This window comes from Kryptolebias marmoratus, linkage group LG5 (genome assembly GCF_001649575.2).
Source record: "Kryptolebias marmoratus isolate JLee-2015 linkage group LG5, ASM164957v2, whole genome shotgun sequence".
NCBI lineage: Eukaryota > Metazoa > Chordata > Actinopteri > Cyprinodontiformes > Rivulidae > Kryptolebias > Kryptolebias marmoratus.
In genome coordinates, this window is record NC_051434.1 from 7,377,997 (window position 1) to 7,402,258 (window position 24,262).

General features: G+C 38.6%; 1 protein-coding gene across 1 annotated transcript in view; it reads right to left on the bottom strand.

Moving 5' to 3' along the window:
- Positions 1-24,262, bottom strand: part of efna3a (ephrin-A3a) — an 85,244-nt gene that overhangs the window by 58,447 nt on the left and 2,535 nt on the right. The gene's annotated exons all lie outside the window — the stretch shown is intronic.

The window sequence follows — 24,262 nt, forward strand, 5'->3', positions numbered from 1 at the left end:
AAGCAAACCAAAAGACATCATTACCAACTTCTTGCCACCGTCTGGATCTAGACTCGTACCCGAGACTCACCTAGCTCTCCTTCTCTTGCAGACTCTCCGGATACCGCCCAGTGTACATAGCTTTCACCCTGTAAATAAAACCACTTACCTTTACGTTCGTCTCCGTGTTTGGTCTTGGTCTCGCTCTCTGGACAGTATCCCCTGGTTTATGACAGTAGATGTTCATTCGGTGATTATCCTCTAAGATTTTCTTTTCAATCACACACTCACACAGAAACAGGCAAAGACATTGGCAGCAATAATAGCATTACTTCAGTGAGATCAAATTTTATTTACATATTGAGACTTTTAATAAGCTTTTGCTTAATATTTACTTGTCAATATCTATAGATTGATCACAAGGTAACACATCAAATGATAGATTTAGTACAATGTTGCAGCTTAATTCACAATATTATGAAAAAGACAAGGCCATTTATGAGAAGCAGATGTGTACGTGCTCATTTTTTATATTACCTTGACTGTCAGCATCAGGCTTTACATGCCACACGTCACTGATGGGGTCATACATTTTTCATAGGGTTGTACTTTTATTTTAATGAGCAGGGCTGATGAGGTGTGCTACATCGGCACAGCAGACGGCCTTCACCACTCCCTCTCATTCACTATGCTTCTCACAACTTGTCAGTCAGCCACTCCAAGGCCTCCTCACGTCTGTCTCTAGTAGTGCTTTCAAATATCAATCACACCCAAAATCTTTGCATATTTTCTGGAGATAATTAAGAGGAGATTGCGGCGTACTGCAGACGATCAATCTGCAAATCAGTGGACCAGATTAAATCCAAATTCCGACTCTGTTTCGCAGATGGCAAACTAAACAGCCTAAACCGACAGAGATGCGTTTGGATGGCACGTCGAACGCCCCCCACACCAGGCGGAGGAGCCAATGTCAGTGCCTGAGCGTAATTTGGAATTAATGGGACGGTAAAACTTTTAATTCAAAATCCCAGCCTTAGGGACAAGTGCATTTGCATACAAATGAACACAATTTCCTGTTTGTTCGGTATGCAAATACAAAAAAAAAAGAGGCAACGTAACGGAGGGGCTGCCAGAGTTGAACAAGCACCGCGACTGTCGCCTGAGTGCAGACAGCGCAGGTACCCAACCGAGCACTTCAAACACATCTCTGTTTGAGATATCAGACTACAGCAGCAGCGAGGGGAGACCCATCCTGAAGGACTGAATAGTCATGTGGGGCTTCTCTCCTAATTTACACGTGAAAATAACTAGTGAGGTGAGTCTTCCACTAAACACAGGAAGTAATTAAAGACTGCTGACCTGTAAAAGGAAAAAAAAAGTGAAAGATCTCTGCAAGTGGCTGAAATGCTCACAGTTATAATTGGAGATATTTCACAAAGCAATTAACAAATTACACCTCTTTAGACCTTTCATGGGGAAACACGGAGACTGTCTGATATGTTTTTTTTTCTGAACAATGCCAAGAACTGATGGCATTTCATTCTGTTGGTGTTTCATTAAAAGCTGAAAAATGCTCTGAATATCAATGATACTGCTGTAATCTGATAGCACAAAGTAAACCCTAAAGAGACGGAAAATGAGAAATTGTGTTTGCATGAAGTTACTGGCATGCTGGATTAGTCCTCCCACCTTGTTAAATTTGCCATAAAACAACCAAAGCGCAAGTAAAATAGAAATATGGATGCATAGCATAAACATATTCAGACTCAGGATTGCTGTGCCTCAATAAAAACCGCAACTTGTTGAATGAAATTTTAAAAAATATATACATCTGACAGTTTTCCACACAAATACGAACACTGATTTCTTTCAAAATAAAATGTTTTGGCTTTTTAAAGAGACATATGGGTCAGCATATTTCTTAAAAATTTACTCAACTTCCTTCTGTCTGTTGTTTTTTTTTTTGCTTTGATCGTAAAAAATTTAAATTACTGAGTGAACCAATATATTTGTAGCCAAGTTTAATTATATCTGTTCTGTTTTCTCCATGTATATGTCCAAATTCTAGGTATTCCATGATTTTTAAAATTTGGAAGTCAAAACCACTAAAATTTTCAGTCATATTGCTGCTTTAGTTTGAATTCCTTTTAATGAGATGTCAGAGACAGTGTGGGGTTTTCTCCGGTTGTACGTAGCTCAGAGTAACGCTCCCCCTCCGCTACCTGTTGCTGCGAGCTGTCAGTCAGCTGTGTACATTAGCTGCTCCCCTAAACTTTTTTCCCCTCATTAAAAGTCAGCTGTTTCCAAATGTTTCTGGTAGCAAATAACACAGGTGGCCATGGCTTGTCTTACCCGAGATTAGGGATGGGCAATGACTTTCACATGTTCAAAGTTAAAATGGGGGAATTTGAAGAATTAATGTAACGTCACGACCATTTTTTTTTTTTAACACTGGCACCTGGTAGTGACACACCGAGTTGTTTCCTAACTGTGCTTTTCCAGTCAGGGGGATTTTTTTTGACACAACTCCTACAGCTCATCCCCTCCTTCGCACCCCCAAACACAGCAGAAAAGAAAAAGCAACTCTGAGAGCCTCAGTGTCTGTTTCTGCCATTGTAGTTTATTTTGAAAGGATGATAAAGTGGAAATTATTGTCTCGAGTGAGCTCAGCTTTGCTGTCAGAATATATGCTCGTCATTTATCCATTGGACTGGTAAAAATGACTGAATATAAAGACTCCCATGTTAACAGAATGGGGGGAGGAAAATCAAATAATTACCAACAAATTTAAACAGTGTTTGCTTAAAATGCCCATTCCTACCAAAAATGAACAACATCTTTGAAATTAGCCTCGTTTTTAAACAAATATTTGATTTACAGTATATTTTAGTTACTGGGTCTACTGGCAGCCTACTGCAGGCTCACCTGGCTAATTAATTAGCTAACATCAGGTTGTAAGTTTGCCAACACAATTTTATAAAAAATAGAATATTAGAAGTAATATTCTGGAGAATAAACATGTTTATTTTAAAACTAAAATCAAATACAGCAAGTGTTTATTTTATATTTCTTTTAGTTACGCCACCTTTATGTGCAAACGTTATTAAAAATCTCAATATATTTTAAAATAACCTGCCGTCTCGTTGGTGTTTCAGCTGAAATTGAATTTAAATTTATCCTAACGCTTGTGATTAAGTGTTTTCATTCATTCAACAAGAAGAAGCAGCACAAAGTTCTAGTTCATACAAGTATTTTAACTTAAGAGTAAATTCAAACAAGTCTGACCGTGCCTATTAAAAGAAAAGCACCTATGAGGGTAAAGTTAGTTTGACCCAGATTCAGCCCTTGCAGAAAAAAAAATGCGGTGAACAACACCAGATTAATTTTTTACAACAGCAGAACTGATTTGTCTCGAAAAAAAAACAAACCCATAAAATTCTGTGGATATTTTGCGATTTTTTAAGTTCATTCAATGAGGGGTTTTGTTTGTTTGTTTGTTTTGTTTTGTTTTTTGTTTCGAGTGTAGACTGCTGGATTTGGCTCCGACAATAAACAATGCTTTGAGTGCTGCGGTCTGTTGTGTTTGCATTGTGCGGCTAACTGAGACTGCCATTATTTATTTATGCTACACATTTGAGTGACAGCCAGACAGCCTATTTTCCACAGCCGTACAGCTAGACACAGTTACACTCACACACACACACACACACTAATGCACACGCCATGCACTAAATAGCAGGATCTGTAATTAAGTCTCATGTCATAACTAAAATGACCCCAGACATCGAGCTATTTTAAAAAGCAGCTCGTTTTCCAATAACTTCTCATTAGCAGGCTCTGCAGCAGCTCCCCTGTACATTCCTCCCTGGAAACTCTGAAGGTGACACAGCAGTTACAGTGGACTTTGATGGGGCACTCGGGAGCTTTACTTCATATCACAGGACTGCTTCCTCTGCAGAGCGAAATGTTTCAACAATCAATTTTATCGTGCTCTCCATGCGGGTACTAGCAAACTGCCCGAGCAAAAAAGATTGTTCCTGCTTGCTGCGGATATAATCCAGCCAATAAATCAGTAATTAAATGAGCGTTTGCATCAGCAGGACATCACATGGAATTCCCACAGCCGCCTTAGTGTCTCACAACACTAAACCAGTGGGTTAAAGGTCATCGCTGCAGAGAATTAGGAAACGGTTTCAACCAGTTATTAAAAAAATGGATCTCCAACCTATCTGCAGATGCATGGATGTGCTTTACTGACAGGTCAGACAGGATCAAGGTGCCGCCTCACCCACTAAGCCAATCTTCCAGCCTGGGGATGGAAACCATCGCCAACGCTGCTGGGCCTCCAGTTAAATCGTCCCGATCGCATTGCGTATTCATTGGCCGACTGCGGGGCTGATTAAATCTGTATTTAATTGGATCAGATCTAGTCGTGATGAAGCGCTCCCCCCGGCGTTTAACCCACGGTCCTCTGTCAAGTAAGAAGGGAAAAAAATACTGTGGGGGAACGGGAAGCGGGAAGTGAATACCAATGATCAGCTGTGCTAATCGCCAGCACAGGAGGAGTGGACCACACCTGCGGGGCTTTACAGGAAGGAATCAAAGTTACCGACTTTTCTGTGCAAATGTGTGTGTGTTTCATTGCTTCTGAGCATGTGTGTGTGTCTCCTTTCTTATTTGATTAGTTAGACATTATGTTACTCTGATTGTACGACAACTTTTTTTCCGTCTGATTAGCTGTTTTATAAAAGCACATCGCTGATTCCTTCAACAGCATTTAAAAGCTTCACTTCAATCAAAACTTTAATCAATTTGTCATGATTACTCAACATGCATTTGAAGACATTTGCATAATTTTTCAATAGTAAATACAATTATTTCCTACTTTACAATCTTTATTCAAGATCAACAAACGCTTTGTTGGAAGACACGTTCCAAAGTTTGCGAACTCTAGATTTTTACATATTTTTTTATAAATATGACATGAAACAACTTGTTTTCATGCAAGGCTTAAATTAGATAACAAAATCAAATTGATGATTTAAAATAAAATCAGTGGTCTTTTTATTTTAAAAAACATTATCCATTATGAAATGGTAATGAAATCATTACCAGCTCAATTAAATGGTGCAGAAATTAGTTTTGAACGGGCTCAAAGTTTTAATTAATCCTTTAACAGATGTAACATCTGTCTATGTTTTCTCTTTTCGAGCGATATTTGCTTGATTTTACTTTTCTCCCTTGATGTGGTGCTGATTTTACATTTTGGTGTCACGATTGAGGGGTTGGAAGATTTGGACCAAATGCAGACAGACACTGAGGAGCTCCAAAGTAAAACTAATTGATTAAATATCAACACAAAAACCACTGATGTGGCAGCAAAAACTAAACAACAAAAAAACTTAGTAATGATTGCAAAACTAGGAACACAAGGAGGAAAAAACCGACAGAATCAGTCAGTTTATGTTAGCAACAATGAGCCAGTTGGTATAGAAGGAGATGACCAGGTTTTAAAGGCAGAGGGTGATTGGGAAGTGGACACAGGTGACTGATTACAAACTCGGGACAGGTGCAGATGGGTGTGGCATGCTGACAGATACTGAGCTGAGGACAGGTGAATATGAAGAGGATCAGAGGGAATAAGAAGCCAAACTACACAAGAACTTATTAAACTAAACACAGGGTTAACAAGAAATAAAATAAAATTACAGACAGATAACATAATGAACCAAATACAAAAGAAACTAAAAATAACAAAAACAAATCCTAACATTTGGAATGTGTTTTAAACAGTTATCTCTATCTCTAAATGGCTTATAAATTGGAATTGGTCAACTTTCATCTTTAAAAGTGTTTGTGTGAAACTATATAATAGGGATAAAACTATAGTTCTATAATCAGACATGGTTGTGCTCAAAATTCACTGATGTTGTTAACGTCCACGAGTTCATCACCAGGAAATCACTGAACAGTGGTTTGAATGATATAGTTGGGGGGGGGGAGAGAAAAAAGGTTCTCAAAAAATAATAATTTGATTAGTCTGCAGTTTCTAGAAATGACATTAAAAAGTCAGAATAGTTCAAAACCAGGTTGAGCACCAGCCCTGAGCTGACACTGGTAAAGGAAAAAAAAAAAACTCATAATGTCATTGGATGATCTTTTCAATACCCAGTTTGACAGATGTAGTGCAAGAAGTCTGACACAATCCAGCAGTCTTGTGCAAGAGCTTTATTCTTAGACTGAACCAGGTTTCGGGTCTATTTTATGTAAAACAAGACACCGTTTTAAATTGGCATGTCTACTCCCTCTGGGGCTCAGAGAATGGGCCTACCATCCATAGAACACAACCTTTATGGAGACAATTAGTCCTTCTGGTGTGATCTGCTGTCACCTATGGGAAAGAATGTGGTTCATTTTGATTGTAGGCTGTTTCAGTTTTGCCACCATCACACGGTGACAGGTTTATCCTTCATTTCTCCGGTGAGCAGAGCTGACAGCATCTGCCAAAAGGGTTGGCTGAATGAACAAGTGATGACAACAACAAGTGCCTGAAGAACATTTTTCAGAAACATTTTAGCAAAATAACTTAAAAAAAGGTTCTTTAGAAAACAAAAAACACCTATCCCATTTGTGAAACACAGTGGTGAAAGTATTGTGGTAGGGGCCTACTTTATAGCATTTGCTCCTGTGTCATAAAGTTTGTTAATAAACTGAAAGACAAGGAAAAATAAATTAAGAAAGGTTTCTCTTTCCTCATAAACACATACAGACACATTATTTATCTTTGTTGATTTTAAATTTTTGATATTTTTTTATCTCTTTTATAAAGAAATAAAAAAAATCTACAATGTTCACAGAATTTTGAGAACTTCTGCATCTGTGGGCTCACATAAGACGTTTTTAGGTGGTTCACAGCTTCCCAATATACACCTTATTGTCAAGACGGAAAAGTAACGGTTCTGGTGTCTGAGCTTTATAGAAGCCAGCGATAATAAATCTTACTGAACAGAGACAGAAGCTTCATCTGAGACAAACTGCAGAGTGATTAAGGCTGATTGCTTTCACTCTAAAATGAGTTTAAAGTAATTCCTTTCTACATTTTCACACCTAAATGAAAAAGAAACTGTTTCATTTAAACCTCGTTTTCCTGTATATGTTATAACAGTGACCTAAATTCACTTGAACAGCATTGCGCAAACAAACAAGACATTTACCTCGCTGAAGGACACTGTAGAAATAAATGCTGAAAAGGGGATGGAACATTTCTTTTATCAAAAAGCTTATTTTTGCTCTAACTAATCACAGATTTCTGACAAAAGAGAAACCTCCACACAGAAACCAAGCTACCCTTGAGTGGATGCCAGTGCACAATAAGATTTACAAGAATGCAGTTATATTTGTCATATGATGGGGTTGAGAAAAGAACCTAAATGCAGACACTTCTTAAGAGACAGCTGAATGAAAAACAAACTAATTTGAACCAAAGAAGTGAAGCAGAGACTCAACTAGCATCCTTCAAGTAGTGATGTATTGCTTTAAAAATAGTCTAAAAAGACAAAGGCAATGAAATTAAAAAAAAGCATCATATAAACTCGAAAAGAGTAACACCACTTGTTAAGGCAACTTGCAACACCGAAAGGGAAATTACTCAAGAATTATGCAAAAGATGGCAAGAGCTTCTTCAAATAAATACTGCACAAGAAATCACTTTGAAAGGTACATTTTAGGTTTAGCTTGGTTGACTGCTTGGGACTGAAGCCTGATAACTAAAAGCTCTGCCTCTGATTCTGGTTCTGAAGATTTGGGGGACTGTAAGTGCGCCTGAGACCAAGATTGAAGAGGACAATAGGATCTTTATGGCTGAATGGCGTAATCCCGATAATGGCTTTATATGTGAAATGATTCTTTTTCTGAATTACAAGAAGCCAAGCAGAGGAGAATATGATCAGCTTTAGTTGTACCCTTCAGTTTCACCGGCTGCTGCATCCTAGATGAATTGTGACATTTTATGACTTTTTTATGACAAAGTACATAAAAAGAGAACTTCCATTAAAAAAAAGCATGACTGACAACAATAAGAATCTGACTAGAAAAAAGAACTGAAAACCAGACACAATTAAAACCCTGAAAGATTAAATGATTAGATGTAAATCGGGTGCGATGATTAGCAAATAAGATCCAGGTGTGAAGTGAGAACGGAAAATAAAACTAAAGTCACCAGAACATAAACATAAAACCAAAGTATACAACATCTGATTGCTAAAAGACAGAATTGTATTACCAGTACTTACTTTTAACTAACTCTGCCTCGTTAACACTGCAGCTAGGACACTCAATAGCTCATTACAGCTATGACAACTTCTATTTGTTTTTAGTGAAATGCTGCCTGACTGGACATTGTTTCACAGCTTCCTGGTCAAAGTTTTTCTCCCTTTTAAGAAAACGCTGAGGTGTTAATGAGAAACTACACTTTTGCCGATAGTGATTTACTGTATCTCCATTAGTTGCTCAAACAGGACTCGGTAACTGTTACTTCACCAGCTTATTTAACAAGAACTCAGAGCAAGTTTACATTCGCTGACCTCTCCCTGCCTGAACACTGAATGCATCAATAAGAATCTCATTCCACCTGGAGACCTTGGTGTCAAAGGAATTATGGGTAAATTACTTTTCTTAGGGTACCTAAGATCTATATCGAGCACCTGAGAATAAACCACGATTGAAGAAAAATATTTGCATACAAGGCTGTGAGCAGCAAACTCAAGCTCTTTTTGTGTGTTAGGACCATATTAAGATGAACTTAGTCCTCTTTTAACATTTAAGCATTTTAATATTACGATGAGAGAGCTCTGGATAGGAAATTAAATACCTCAGCTGATAAATAACACATTGTGATGAACTGTTGAGAACATTTTTAATAAAGAGGAGGCAGGGGCAGGATTATTTGGCTGTTTATTTATTTGTTTGTTTATGTATTTATTTATTTTAGCGTAAAAAAAGCAAAATACTGGTGTTGATGTCCTTGAATTTTTTAAAAAAATGCTGCTTTCCTTTTGGAACTGACATATAGTTTCCATATTTTCCTAACAGAGAAGTTCTCTCTAAGACTGCAGGTTTACTTGTGGTTCCAAGAGTTTCTAAAAGTAGAACAGGAGGCAGAGCTTTCAGGTATTTAGTTAATTTTCCTCTGGAACCGACTTCCAGTTTCTGTCCGTGAGGCTGACACCTTGTCTGCTTTAAAGAGGCTTAAAACTTTTCTTTCTGATAAATCCTATAGTTAAGGCTGGTTTGGGTTTCTTGAGCTATCCCTTAGTACTGCTGCTACAGACTACAGGAGAACACACTGACCACACTTCCTCTCCCTGCTGTCTTTACTCTCTACTCTGCCAGGATTTGGGTTTTGTTGTTTTTTCTTTGAGATTTCTTTTGTATATAGGGTTACTGTTTTCATGTTTTGTCTTTGTATTGTTTCTGCCTCTTGTGTTTTGTCATCATTCACTTCTCCTCTGTTTATCTCTTGTCTTCCTACCACGCCCATCTTCACCTGTTGCTAGTTGTAATCACTCACCAGTGCCCACTTCCCTTAATTACCCTCAGCTTTAAAACCTGGTCACTTTCTCCACTTCCTCCCTGGTTCATTGTCTCTAGTCCCCTGTTGTTCTTGTTCCCTGTCTTGCCTTCCCTTCCCTCGCCTCGCCGTGCCTTTTTGCTTTTGTTTATATTTTGTATTTTTGCTGTCATGTCAGCTGTTTGTTTTCTTGTTCTATTGTTTAAAAATAAATTTTGGGTGTTTTTTGGTAATCAGTCTGCGCATTGGGTTCGCCACTCTCACCGCCTGCCATGAAATACTCTCCATGTTTGGGAAAAGAAATATTGTTGTCATTAATCTGCATTTTGCCCATCTTGAGAATAAAATTCTGCTAGAGGTTTCTTCCTCTTAAAAGGGAATCAATCCTTTCCACTGTCCCTACTGTGTTGTTCAGGATGGATTTGGCAGGATTTTGCCAAAGTAAGAATCCAATGCGATCTGCTGGCTTGATAAAATAGAAAGTTTTATACTAAATGGCATTTCCTAATGAATTGTATGTGAATCTAACATATTGTAATAGTAATTAATTGACTGTAATTGGATTTGAATCTGGATCTGGGTTGGATTTATGATTTGGGCTTGACTTTGCTTTTTGACAGTGCACTGAGATGACTTGTGTTGTGAAGAGGCGCTATATAAATAAACTGAAAAGAACTGAATAGTTTCTTTGACATAGTTTACCTCAATATTGCAGACACCGGAGAGCAAAATCCAAACTGATTGAAACTTTCATTTGATCAAAAGTTCATAGTAGGATTGCACAATATATCAAAATTTATTGTCATTGTAATATCAATATACACAATATACTGCTTTGACCTCAATAAATCATGAGCTGTTATACTCTACGTGCCAAGCATTTATGCTGTGTATGTCAAAATTCTTGCTCACACTGGAATTAAATGATAGTGGTTGAGACTTGAAAACAAACAAAGAGTTGTGAGCATTGTGACAATTGAACAGAAAGAGAGGAGTGGGAAAAATGTGGTTTTATTGCTGTGGATATTGGTTTTGCGATATTAAACAAAAAACATCATAATAATGTTTTTTTAAATATTGTGCAGCCCCATTTTATACTGTTGGGACATTTAAAACCTCTTAATAAAAGATTTGCAAATGATTTTGAAATGATAAAGCTGTCACAGATATTAGAATATCTTGTAATGATGACCGAAAAGTATTACCCTATAGTGAACTAAATTCATTTCTGTTGATAGAAATGATGAGTAATGGGTTTGATCCGCTTATTGGCCTAACTCTAAATCAAAAAAAAAAAAAAGAAATGTGAATTTGATTATCTACCACATCTCCTCATTTTTCAATCACATCCTCAGAGCTTCTAACAGCATTCAGAGCTCCGAGGGAATAAGACTCCAGGTATTAGACCACTTTCCATGGGTGGAATCCATTTTCAGCAGCTGCCGTGTGTCACACTTGTTTTTGCAATCATACACAACGACCTCAGGCTGTATATGTTATTCTCTTCACCACATAATTTAACTCCTAACAATGTGTTCTTCTGTTATTCCCCCTGCCCGAGATGCAGAGGAAGAACAGGCAGTCACGTGTAAAACACCATATTCGTTTCTCAAGCTGTTTTTTTTTCTTGGTTCCCATCTCCCTGACAGGCCTGTTCTTGGCCCTGTCAGTCACTGTCACCTGTGACACAGGTTAGCTGGTATCATATGGTAAATACGAGTCACTTCCTTCCCCTTCTTTCTTTCCACTTTGCCAATGCACAAATACACACACATACAGTAAACATCGTCAGCTTCCTCTACCAAATTTTGCTATAAAAGTTTGATGATACTCAACTTAATAACATGGAGTTCAAGCCCCATTTATACAAGTTCAGATTTATATTTAAAATGGATATGATTTTATCTGTTCATTAAAAAAAATTAACATAATTTACAATGCAATTTCAGTTATTTACCTTTTCAGCACATGAGCAAGGGTAATGGTGACAGGATCAGGAAAAAACAGCTCCATTGTTGTTACATGAAACACAGATAATTGTTTCTTATAAGCTTCATGTTTCTAATCTACACACATGAACCAAAACTGAAGCTTTTCAAAATCTCCACTTTCAAAAGTTTTTTAAGAAACCCTAGTTGTTGTTTCTTTTTTTATGAGGGAGTTCAGAGTAGAGCCGCTGCCCTTCTGCATCGAAAGGTGGTTCAGGCATCTGATTAGGATACCTCCCTCTGGATGTTTTCTGGGCACGTACCACTGGGAGGAGACCCTGAGACAGACCCAGAAGTCGCTGAAGGGATTATGTCTCCTCTCTGGCCTGGGAATGCCTTGGGATCCCCCAGGAGGAGCTGGAGAGAGTCGCTGTGGAGAGGGATGTCTGGGTTTCCCTCCTGGATCTATTGCCTTCACAACCCGACCACAGATAAGTGGCTGAAAATGGATGAATGGATAGCTTTTCTCACCAAAAACATTGTTTGCATGTAGACAAGAGGGGCAAATGCAGCAGATAGGTCTTCAGGGTCCTGCTAGAGCAGCAACCCAAAAATACTTTAGTGTGGTGATAGATAGATAGATAGATAGATAGATAGATAGATAGATAGATAGATAGATAGATAGATAGATAGATAGATAGATAGATAGATAGATAGATAGATAGATAGATAGATAGATAGATAGATAGATAGATAGATAGATAGATAGATAGATAGATAGATAGATAGATCAGATACAGTACGTGAAAGCACTAGAGAAAAGGCTGAGGTCTTTAAAAATATTCTTCTTCTTGACACACCATTAATATTCTCCATACACACTCTTCCTCTCCTGAATATCCCCTTCCCCCTCTTTGCCAATCCCCACTTCCCCACTTTCACTCGCTCTCTGCCTTCACATCTCAGCAAAGCTTTATACTGTATCACCCTCCCACATCTCTCTTTCTTTTGAGCATTTCCCTCCACCAACTTCTCTTTATTGCTCTTCCTTTTTGGTTATTTTTTGTCACAACTTTCTTTTTTTACCTTCCCCCCTCATGGGAAGTGGCACAGAATCCCTTTAAGTGTTGGTAAAGCAAATCTATTTATCACAACCATCTATCTCTGACTGTATGAACCTTATGCCACAACGAAAGATGCACATACAAACATGGTCTGAAGAGCCAAAAGCAAATCACAGATTCTCTCGTGTGTTCTTAGAAAGCAATGTGCATCTGCAGTGAGCAAAAAGGATTTTCTAAATGGTGATGCAACACATATGATTCACACTTTCAATTGCAATGAGGATGAGTGATGAATTAAATGGAAGTAAATGGGTGGTAGGGCCAAGTCTCCACCCACGCTCAGCAATGCGGTTGAGCGAAGCATTCTTCTGGGACTTCCCATTGACTCCACACAAGGTGAGAACGAAGCAGGAACAGAAGGCTGAGCAAAAACACTTCAAACAACACGGCAGGAGGACGGAGAGGGCTGGTGCTCTGTGAGGCGAATCCAACCGACAGAAACGAATCACAGGCGTGAGTCCGACCAAGAGAGATGGAAAGTTTGGAGACAAAATCATTACTCCGCTTTTACAGACAATCAATCCAACAAGAATATCTGCACACACACCATAAACAAGAGCAAGAATGAAACATGAAAAAAAGCACGTTAAATGCCACCTTACAGCAGCCAGACAAACACAGAGTGAAAGCACAGCAGGACATTGATATTCTATACACCCACACACAGCATGGTGAGGAGCTGGGCTCGTCTCTTTGCTTTTCCCAGTTTTACACACTTGTCTAGACACAAGCTTGTGCTGCATTAAACAGGTAGTTATTATGAAAAAACAATGCATTTTTCTGAGATACACTGTACACAATTAATACGGGGTTTAAAAAGCCTGCTTACATGGATTAAAAAAAAATAAAAAGCAACCAAATAAATAACAACAAAGCAAATTTGTATTAACTGTAGCCAGGGGAGACTTTGCAGTTTGACCAGGGGAACATTTGTACATTTTCTCATTCATTTATTCATTAATAGAACAAAGTGCTCAAAATGTAATCACTCTCCCAACGACAACACGCGCAAACAGACTCTGGCCAACACCAACACACAGAGGAGGAAAATGAGGAAGAGGAAAGGATCCTCCACCCACACCTCCACTGATGGAGGATGCCATTATGTGTCACATATTGTCCATATAAATCAATGACCGATAACGCCAGGGAAGAGTGGGGGGCATGATGGCATGTGAGCAGCAAGACATGATTATGCATGTGCCGTAGCTCATGTATTAACCATAACCGAACTTACACATCAAGGCGGCAAGTGGATCCCCGAATAGATTTTTGATGCCGACCAACACGAGACTTGATTAAATGATGAGGCAGAAGATCTGGAGTCGCGGATGAAAAGGACGAAGCACCATATCGCTGAGCTCAATTCTCATCTGCTGACTGTGTACATGTGTAGTGTGTTATGTAAGGGTTTGAATGCAAGTGTGACTCTGCAAAATATTTCTGCAACTTTTGTCTAACAAATTCTCGCCAGTAATATTGTAATAAAAATATAGCTGCAGGAAGTAAAGCCAGCTAATCATATTGTTCACATATGACCCTAATGAGCACCTAAAATACAAAAAAAGTGTATACACTCACTACCAAAGATATTAGAAACCTGGACCTGTTTCATACATAAATAAATGGTAAATGATTCACACCTATTACGTACATATTGGATAGTTGTAGATAGCTGTTTGAACAACCTCAGTTTAAAAAAATAAAGTTCTGATTGAATTGTTGAGCTAATGGCTAGTCAGAGCAGGGACCAAAGCAAAATGGATTTCTGTTCTGTTAAACATCTCTATTCTTACAACTTTTGAACGCTGCATTTTAAACTTTACATTGCCACATGACACTTTTTTTTTACATTGAATTCTTTGGTTATTTGCAAGCAACCAATAGCAGCAGCAGCAGCTGTAGCACTTCTGGTGAAGCCTGAGACACTTGCAGGAAGAATACCACAATATTTCTGCTGGAAAAATCGTGAAATGTAAAACTGGATGAGAAATGTTATTTTTAAAGAGAAAACATGGAAAACTTTACAATAAGAACTGCATTTATAATGAATGAGCCTTCAATAAACCCTAGCACAGGTAAGAATGTGTACTGATCCACATCAGGCCTCTGGGCTACATCAGTAAGTACATATTTATAACATCGTCTGGAGTGTGTTTGTCCCATTCACACTCACTCATACACAGGTTTGTATTATAAACTTTTTCTCTGTGTATGCAGCACTTTTTATTTTCACTCATACAGCAAAACACATTTCAGGGGTAATGGGAGATACAGCATCTTGCCTAAGGACACTTGGTCATGCAACATGGCTGGGTGCAGAAAACATAACTTAGTGAACGCACCACTGGGGAGACATGATTTCCCTTCTAGCAAACTGAGGCAAAGGCATCACATGTGGAAATGGGGTATTTATTTTCTTTTTAAACTTAAAAGGTTTACAGCAGGCAAATATTTGTGTGATAAAGTAAGGCATGAAACTCCACTAGTTTTGTGTGTGTTGATGAATATTGATTAGTTTTAAGCCAGAAGTTGACCAAGTTGGACCTGACTGGACCTCAGTTTTAGGATGTAATAAACAAAGGTAAGACTGCAACAACAACTTAAACAAGATATTTAATTTAGTTGGCTATGTTAATAACTTTAGTTTGTACTTTCTCCCACAGACCAAAAACATGCATGTTAGGTTAATTAGTAACTCTAAATTGTCTCTAGAGTATCTAGTCAAGGTGTAGATAGGTACCAGCTCCCCCGCGACCTTGAAAGAAAAAAGCGACTTAAGAAAATGGATGGATGATACATTTCAGAATTAAAATCTGGTTGCTAATACTTGTGTCACTTTCATATAAAAAGCAAAAAAAGTTCCAAAACCGTTTCCACTCTGAATGTGACACATTGAGTTTTGATAAAGAGGCTGGGTCAAAACATTTGAATCTTTCTAATTGACCAAGTTGGCTGATTTGTCCACAGCTGTGACACGAAACTCTCGTTTTTTGGTTTGAAAGGATAAGGTCTACTGAGGGCCACAGGAACACTAATATTAGCTAGTAAGTGCCAAGAGAAGAACTTAAAAACAATGTCAACCTGTCATTGACTGGTGTTGAGCTGAAGCACCATGACAGGAACATTTTAACCAGGGCAGTACTGACTTCTGTGACTCTAAAAGCCTGGGTTAGTTTGAAGAAGAACATGCTGAAATGTGCTTTGCTCCACTCAACTCCTAAAACCTCTATTAAACAGACATTTTGACACAGCTAAGCATGTGTGCAAACTTAAACTGATGTTAACGTCTGTCTTCAATGATTGGTTGGAACAAAAAAACTGAAGCAGTGCTCTGCAGATATCGAACAGAGTGGAGTCAATAACAAACTGAAACTGGAAACAGGCTGTAATGAGTTGGCAGTCTGATCTAATATCAGGTAAGATGGGGATGACTTTCTCACACAGCTTTTCATCTAAATGATTTTTTTTCTCAGTATAATCGAAAAATAAATCAGAGAAATTAAATGAATTAATCGCAGAAAGGAATGCATATCGCCTGCCGCCTTTCATACCAGAGTTTTAAACTAAGATAATTTTATGTTGAGAAATGATTGGTTTATAGTCATTTTATATAAATCTTGAAATTATCTGAATGTGTGATCTCATGTGAGCTATTAGCACTCAGAGTATGTGTTGGGAATAATTCTCAGCTACTACAACTCCAGAGTTTAGCTCAAAATCTGCAAAGTTGGCTGAGTTACAGCCAGTTTTGACTCCAAATGTTAATCAGCTCTAGATGTACATCCATAGATTATTTTTCTGAGTTTCATTTAAATCTGTCCAGTGGCTTATTTTGCTAACAGACAAACAAATGCATACCCATCTCAGGCAAGATGAGATTTACTTTCTCACACGATTCCTCATCCAAATGATTCGTCATTATAATGATAAAAAAGATTAGAGAAATTAGTTAGATGTGTGTAATAATGTGTCAAATATCATTTTTTTCTCTAATGTGGTAAAACGTAGCAGGTATAGTGCTTTACTGCAACTTTTAAATGAAGCAGTGATACTATAGAGAAGCACTCATGGGTCAAATTGACTATCTTTCAAAAATCGTGGCTTAAAGTTTGTATTCTGGCATGTGTGCACTGTCAGGGGTTCATTTATTACCTCTACAGTGTTTAATATCCACCTCACAAGCCAGCACTTTTAAACATCTCTCATTATTTCTCATAAAAAATTGTTTCATGCTTGCCAGTAGGCAGCTTTTTACACATTTTTTCCTCCATGAAACATTCAAGCTTTAAAGATTTTAATAACTAACACGTTTCCTTAAAGAAGCCCTGATTTAAATGTTCGCTATAAAACAACAAAAAGATGCACATTAACTCAGTAAATGTGGTTTCTGCTCCTGCTGTTACACAGAGGTCAAATTACTTTTTGTCATTCTAACGCAGCAAGTACTAGAGAGAGATTTCAATTTCCTTCAAATATTCTTATTGCAGGCACGAAGGCTGCCAAAGGGTCTCAGACCTTTGTATAATTACATCTTCAATAGGCAAAACCTCAATTGTAACAGAATATCTAATTATTAGGCTGCCCATATCCAAAATTACCCTAACATGAAAGGAAAAGTGGAGCCATATCATCCACTGAGCTGCAAGGACAGTTTCCACTTCTCGTGTTGTTAAGGGCATAAGAGGGAAGACCTGTCACGGCTCAACACCTGAAGGGAATGAACAGAGAACAAGATATGACAGAGCACAAACCTGGGTCCTCTCTCTGCGCCTTTTATGAAGGAACGCTGATAACTCTGAGTGGTGCAAAATACCACCTCAACTGCCACAGCTCAGAGGAGGCCTTAATAAAAAAAAAATAGAACATATAAATATTATTTTGACCAGTTGCTGTGCCTGCCGTACAGTTTTCTGAGCAACGTAGCGTAACGAGACCCATTTCCCACATAATCACACTCCAGCCAGTGACCGTCCCCCTATCAACACCTTTGATCTTTTTCCAACATGGCAGCCATTTTCATATAGCTGCAAAGTAATTTCCCAGTGGGTGACAGGCGCTGTGTTGCAGCCTCCCAGAATAATGTACTGTGGAGCCACCATTTAGAAGTTGGAAGGCCCCTCTCTGTAGAAAGCATTTGCATTCAAATCATTGAGTCTAAAATTGGTTCTACCTGTCTGGGATCGGGACTTTCTCCTGTGGATTTCCACTGCCAGGTAATGTCAGTTTTTTTTTTTTGTTTTGTTTTAAACCTGGAGTGCATAATGGCAAATGGAGTTTGATGGCCAGACGACCTTTAACCTGGGTTAGCTCTTGGACAAATACTAAAGGGACCATGAACAGAACTCATCAAACCACATCAGATCTGTGGAAGCCATCTTGAATTGGGTTGACCCCAGCATTTAATCAGTTGTAGATGTTTGGCCAATGATTATTTTTTTGAGAATTTCATTAAAATCCCTTCACTGGTTCATGAGATATTTTGCTAATGCTACAGACAAACAAATAAACACACACACACACAGGCATTCAGCTTTCAGTGATGGGCCTTAAAAATCTGAGATAGGAAGAAGAGAGCAAAAATCTTGAAGTTGGGGCTTCTTCCAATAAAAACAATAAAATCTCATGATGTGAAGCAGGTAGGAAGTGAATCCCCCTCAGTTTTAAAAACTGGATTTCAAATCTTGATATTCCAGATTAATTAAATGCTTCCTCTTGAGATTTTATCAGGAACTTTTGCCTTTAATTCCATGTCAAGTAGAGCTAATGTTTCCCAACAGCAGCAACCAACAGTCAAAGAAAAAAAAAAAACATTTTTGCTGATTTGAAAAATCTTCCTATCAGGTCTATTAAGCTCTACGAACTAGTGTTAAAATGAAGGTGATCATCATTGATGGAGTACAGTTTTTTTTTTTCCTTTTTAATATTTCAGTGGAATAAGTCGCAGGTTTAGTCTTTCATCTGTGTCCAATCTTTATGTTTTCATAAACTTAGGTTTTCTCTGAGGCAGCCTCTGCAGCTTTACCCAGAACTTGTTGAGTGCAGACACACGTATGGTCTCCAAGGAGCTTGAACCCTGGAGCAAAGACTGACAAGGCCATAATAATCGATTCTCAAGCATGCCGTTCCAAGGCAACACTTGATCTGAGCTTCCCAACCGGAGTTCCAAATGCTTCACGGCAATTTACTGACACCGCAGAATCAAATTAAAAATGCATTCTGAAATTGATTAACCGACGCACACAGATTGATTGTTGCTCAAAAAGCAACCTGGTTGTGTGTTTTGTTTTTTTTTTCTGTTCAGCCAGAGTCAGTTCACCTTCCACTACCGTATAAATGTATTGATTGAAACACCCACTCTTAGATCTATACAAACCATTAAATATCTATTCAGTGTTTCTCCATCTATTTATGTCACTTATAGCTGATTCCATGAGCTAAACCATTTTACCAAACTGAAAAATACTTTATGGCCTAAATAAAAGCCTAGCATTCCGTGAAGGAATGCATATCGCCCGCCATCTTTCATGCCAGGGTTTTAGACAAAAACATCTTGTGCTGAGAAGGGACAGGGTTAAAGCTGTTTTGGCCAAACCTCATAAATGATCTCATGCAATATTGTGAGTTCTCCTGAGATGTGTTAACTCTCAGACTCTATCATGGGGGTGATTCTCAGCTACTACCACACCAAATTTTAGCTCAATACCTGTAAAATTGACTGAGTTATAGCTATTTTTGTGCTGGTTTCTGAATGGGATTGACTCCAAACAGTATTCAGTAGATGTGCATCCAATATTTACTTTCTGGGAGTTTCATTCAAATCCACTTCCTGGTTCATGAGATATTTTGCTAACAGTACAGACACACACACACAGAGATATGGGCAAAATAGTATTGCTCCACCTTCGCCTTTGGCAGCTGGTACCATTTATTTAGACACCTCAATATAAATAGAGACAGGTTTGACTCAACATTTACTGAGGAAAATCATACACTATCAAGTGCTTTTGTGTGGTACAATGAATGTGAAAGAACAAATGAAATGCTAGTAAATAGGATGCATTTTTATGTAAAACTGGAGAGACAGCCAAGAGACGGAGCTGCAGGCGGATGAAAGTGCATGTAATCAGTTGGCAAATCTGCTTGTCTTGTCTGCGCTGTGTTGTACGGGGCAGAGGGGTAGGTGAACGACCGGTGCTTTTGTCTCCGAGCACTGCTCCACATGATTGACCCATCCAGTGCTCACATTAGCATGGATCAACTCCTGCAGAAAACAGCCGCTCCAGCGCATTAAGCCACATTCAGAAAAAACACACTTTATTCACCCTTTCTGACTTTTATTCAACTCAATAAATCCTTTTTTTTTTGGTATCCTACTCCTCTTTTCACTTTTACACCATGCCATCCTTCCATTCCACCATAATCTCTTTATTACACCTCCTCCTTTAAGTCACAACATTATGCTTCCTTTTGTATCTATTCCCTGAACTCTCATTATACATCAGCTACAATATCACCTACAGTAACTCTCTTCTTGTTATTTCTTATTAATGATTTTCATCGAGTTTTCTCCGTAGGGCATCGGGTTCTCCTCTGCCCAAGGGGAAACAACCTCCAACTCTCTCTTGGTCGAAACTCAGAGACAGACCATCTTGGCAGTTAATGAGCCTGTTTAGAAAGACAGCTCCTCCACTAAACATTGATCACAAAGCCTGAATTCCTTGCACTCTCAGGGAAGCCATTTGTCAAGGTGATAATTTATTTTGTAGCACTAGATATGGTGTGTTGGGAATTGGGTTATTTTCACCAGACGGACTAGGGGGCTTGACAGACACCATTTTGGGTCCAAATCAGGGTTATAGTGTGCGGTATGAAACACACAGAGCTGTAAATCACTCAGGACCAGCCACAAAAGGCAAGATCTCTTCCTTCCTGCTGAGCAGGCAAGGGAATAGCAATTTAGTAAAGAGATGTGTGGCACATTTCCTTTGTGATCTGGTGTTCCTGCTAAGTATTAGTAGGGATGCTGTGTGACTTAGTGAAGGAGTAGTAGATTAAACGAAGCCCACTCTCCTGGTTCCATCATGCGGACACCGGGTGCCCAATTACAGAGATGTGCTCTGTGTAACCTGCAAGGCCAAACACCTGATGGGAGGAAGTGGCTAGAGCATAGGACGCTGATTGTGAGTAGGCGAGGCTACCGCAGTGCACCGCCGCTCCCGCGCGCTCTCAAGATGTTCCGCATCCCCCCCTTCCCCCATCTAATTGGCAGATTGCCTCAGATGCGAGATGATTTAATGGCCTGTGTGTGTGTTTTTTCCTGCCTTAGTCAGCCATTAGCAGGGACATCTGTAACGAGTTGGCCGGGCCCACTGCTGAGAGCAGAAGCTGAGACCAACACTTTCTGATGGGGGGGGAGAAAGTAGTGTGGTTGTGACAGACTTGGGCAACGATCAAAGCACTCGGATGTGTTTCTTTGGCTTACTATAACAGAGTTTTCTGGTTTAAAATTGTCAAAGTAGGAAACTATGAAGGAATGCATAGTTTTGGACTAAGATCATCTAAGAGTTGTAGTCATTTTGGTCAAACCTTGAAAGTGACATTATACAGAATCTCATGCAATACTGCGATATTTCACATGATCTGTTAGCAGCTGAAATATGTGTTGTGATTGACTGTCAGCTACTACCACACCAAATTTTAGCTCAACATCTCTAAAATTCCCTGAGGTTTAGCCGGTTCAGGTAGGCTAAAGTTGATTAGCTGGGGCAGCCAACTTGAACTGTGTTGAGTTTAAAAGTTAATCAGTTGTAGATAAAGGCCTAATGATAATTTTCTGAGAGATTCGTTGAAATCCATTCAGTGGTTCATAAAATAATGACCAAGTTATAGTCATTTCTGTGTTGTTAATGTGGCAGCCATCTTTGATTAAGTTGACTTCAAAATATAAGAAGTTGTAGATATTCATCCAGTGATTACTTTGTGACACTTTCATTAAAATCCATTCAGTGGTTTATGAGATATTTTGCTAACAGTTCAGACAAATGAGCACACAGACATAACCAGAAACATTAAAACCTGCACTTGTCCGATGATGTTTATTCTTAAAAAGCTACATGAAAACAGCATGGTATTATAAAAGTCAAGGCGTAAAAGTCTACTTTTGACTTTTGTTACACCAGAGGAAGACATCTCCAGCAAAAGGATCATAAAAAGCCATTTTCATGGGTTTCAAACAGCTTGGAGTCCAAGTGATCCCATTTCTTGCATGTGTGCCGTAACCATCTGCTGAATGCTTTGCTCAAGGGTAAAACATTACGGCCTCAACCAGAGTTTTGGCCCTAAAGGCTGCTGATTTCTGGCTCCGTGTCACTGCCTTCATTTCTTACAGCTCTCTCCTGAGCCGTCTCTATAACGAGATCTGGATGAGGGAGGGAGCTGCTTTCTTCAACAACGCAGTGGTGGAAAAATAGTTTTAAGCTTAGGGGCTTTTGAAGCCTGATGGCCATCGGTATTCTTGCCATAGCCTCTGTGGATTTCTCTGCTACCTGCAAACTGGGTCAGTTTTTGCATTATTTTAGCGATTTGTATCTCACTGCGAAGAAAGGCGAGGTTTTGCAAATGCAGGCATGTAGATGCACACCTGCACTTTGCCTCCCTCTGTTTCCCTCTCTTCCTCACACGCACCGTTGAGTTCATTAATATGAGCACATATTTGTCACTTTAACACACAAATGTCAATTGAGAGCCACTAAATCAGCTAACACTGCAATAACTGGGCAACCATTGCCATGTTATGAAAATAATAAGACAATAAAAATTACAGAGGACTAATATTAATTACCACACTCACAAATGGCACCTAAATGTAACTTTGACCTGGTTTATCTGTATTCTTGACATAAAACTGAGATTAAAGCAATAGTTTAGACTTTTTGAAGTGGAGTTCTGTGGAAAGGTTATGAACAATTATTTTATTTGTTGTAGATCGCTCTTTAAATGACCTCAGCTTAGAGAAGGAGAAAGTATGCTGCATTCTATTTACCTCAGAGATTAAAACTCGAATTGAAAGTCACACCCAACTAACTGTGCTCCAGTTGCAACTCGGAAAGCAAGCAGGATTTGCTCATTGTCCTGCTGTTATTAGCAATATAAGCTCTGCATTCTATGCCTTCAAACACGTTTCCTAATAGTATTTTGTGAGCAACCGATTTACTGAGATACAAACTGTCAGAATTGAAAATAAAAAGTTTATTACTGCAGCTATCATCACTTTTATTGCACATATTTGATTTTGAAATTGTTGTTGATTAGAGACCTTTAACTTTCCAAGTTGGAAAGCAAACTTTAGGGGGCACTCCAATTCAATTTAACAGCATGGAAATTCAGACTTCAGTGTAAAAATAAAACACATCGTTAATTCTGACCAGACTGGTGGTCTATCAGCGAGTTCTACTGGGGCAAAGACTGAAATAAATGTCTTAAAAAAAATGAAATCTCAACAAGTTTATAAAAAACATTTATTTTATAAATCGTCATCAGTTTTGCATTAGACTTGATGGTTATTGTGTGAGTGCTGATTCAGCATTCACACAGTTGTTTTCCCTTTTCATGTTTTTTGCAATTAACTACTTCTGCATGCTTTGTGCTTTTTTAGCCATTCGTATTTCAAAACTCTTAGCTCATTCAGGAGATGGGTGATCTGACTTTTTCTGGTAACTTTTATACTTTTTTAACTTTACAAATATTTTCCCTATAGTAATACTTTGGGTTCTCCTTTCAAAAATGTTCTCTTTGAAATCTACTTCAGCGTACTCGATCTGCTACCTTTAAGTCTTCACTACAGTTCTGCTGCTTTTAGCTTTATTCATCCTTTTGCTATTTTAGTTAGCATTGTTTTTTTAGCTTTTAGCTAGCCTTTCCCTGCTTTTAGCTTCTAGCTACATATTTGGTACTTTTAGATAATATTTAGCTGCTTTTAGCTTTTAGTAAGCATTTTGCTACTTGGGGGTTTTTAGTTAGTGTTCTGCTTTTTTTAACAAGTCAGTTTCAGCCTTTTCAGCAAAGTCATTTAAAACTCAGTGTTACACTTCATTTTCTCAGAAAACGCCATTTTTCCTGTCTACAGATTTCTGACGATATTTGAACATATATTCAGAAGCTGCATTTCCACGTGGGATGTCTTATTATTTCTGTTGAAAGAATTGAGTCATGCAAAACTGACAAATGTGTAAAAGTTTCTAAAATAGCAATCCCATGAAATGCTACTTTTTTTTAGGTTGGAGTTTTCTTTTTAAGACCACAGCTCACTTTGGTTTTGGCCCTGCCCCGACAAGCCATTAGCTCATGAGTCCAGTCTTAACTGAACTCTGTTTTTCCAGACTGAGGTCATTCAAGGAGTTATCTACAACAGGTAAGATATTAATTGTTCATAACCCTTCCAGAAAAGCCCACTTCAAAAGCTCTGAACTACCCCTTTAACTGCAGTTATAATCCTAAAGTCCTTTGTGGACTTGGAGAAGGCGTTTGACCGTGTCCCTCGGGGAATCTTGTGGGGGGGTGCTCCGGGAGTATGGGGTACCAGGCCCTTTGATACGGGCTGTTAGGTCCCTTTATGACCGGTGTCAGAGCTTGGTCCGCATTGCCGGCAGTAAGTCGGACTC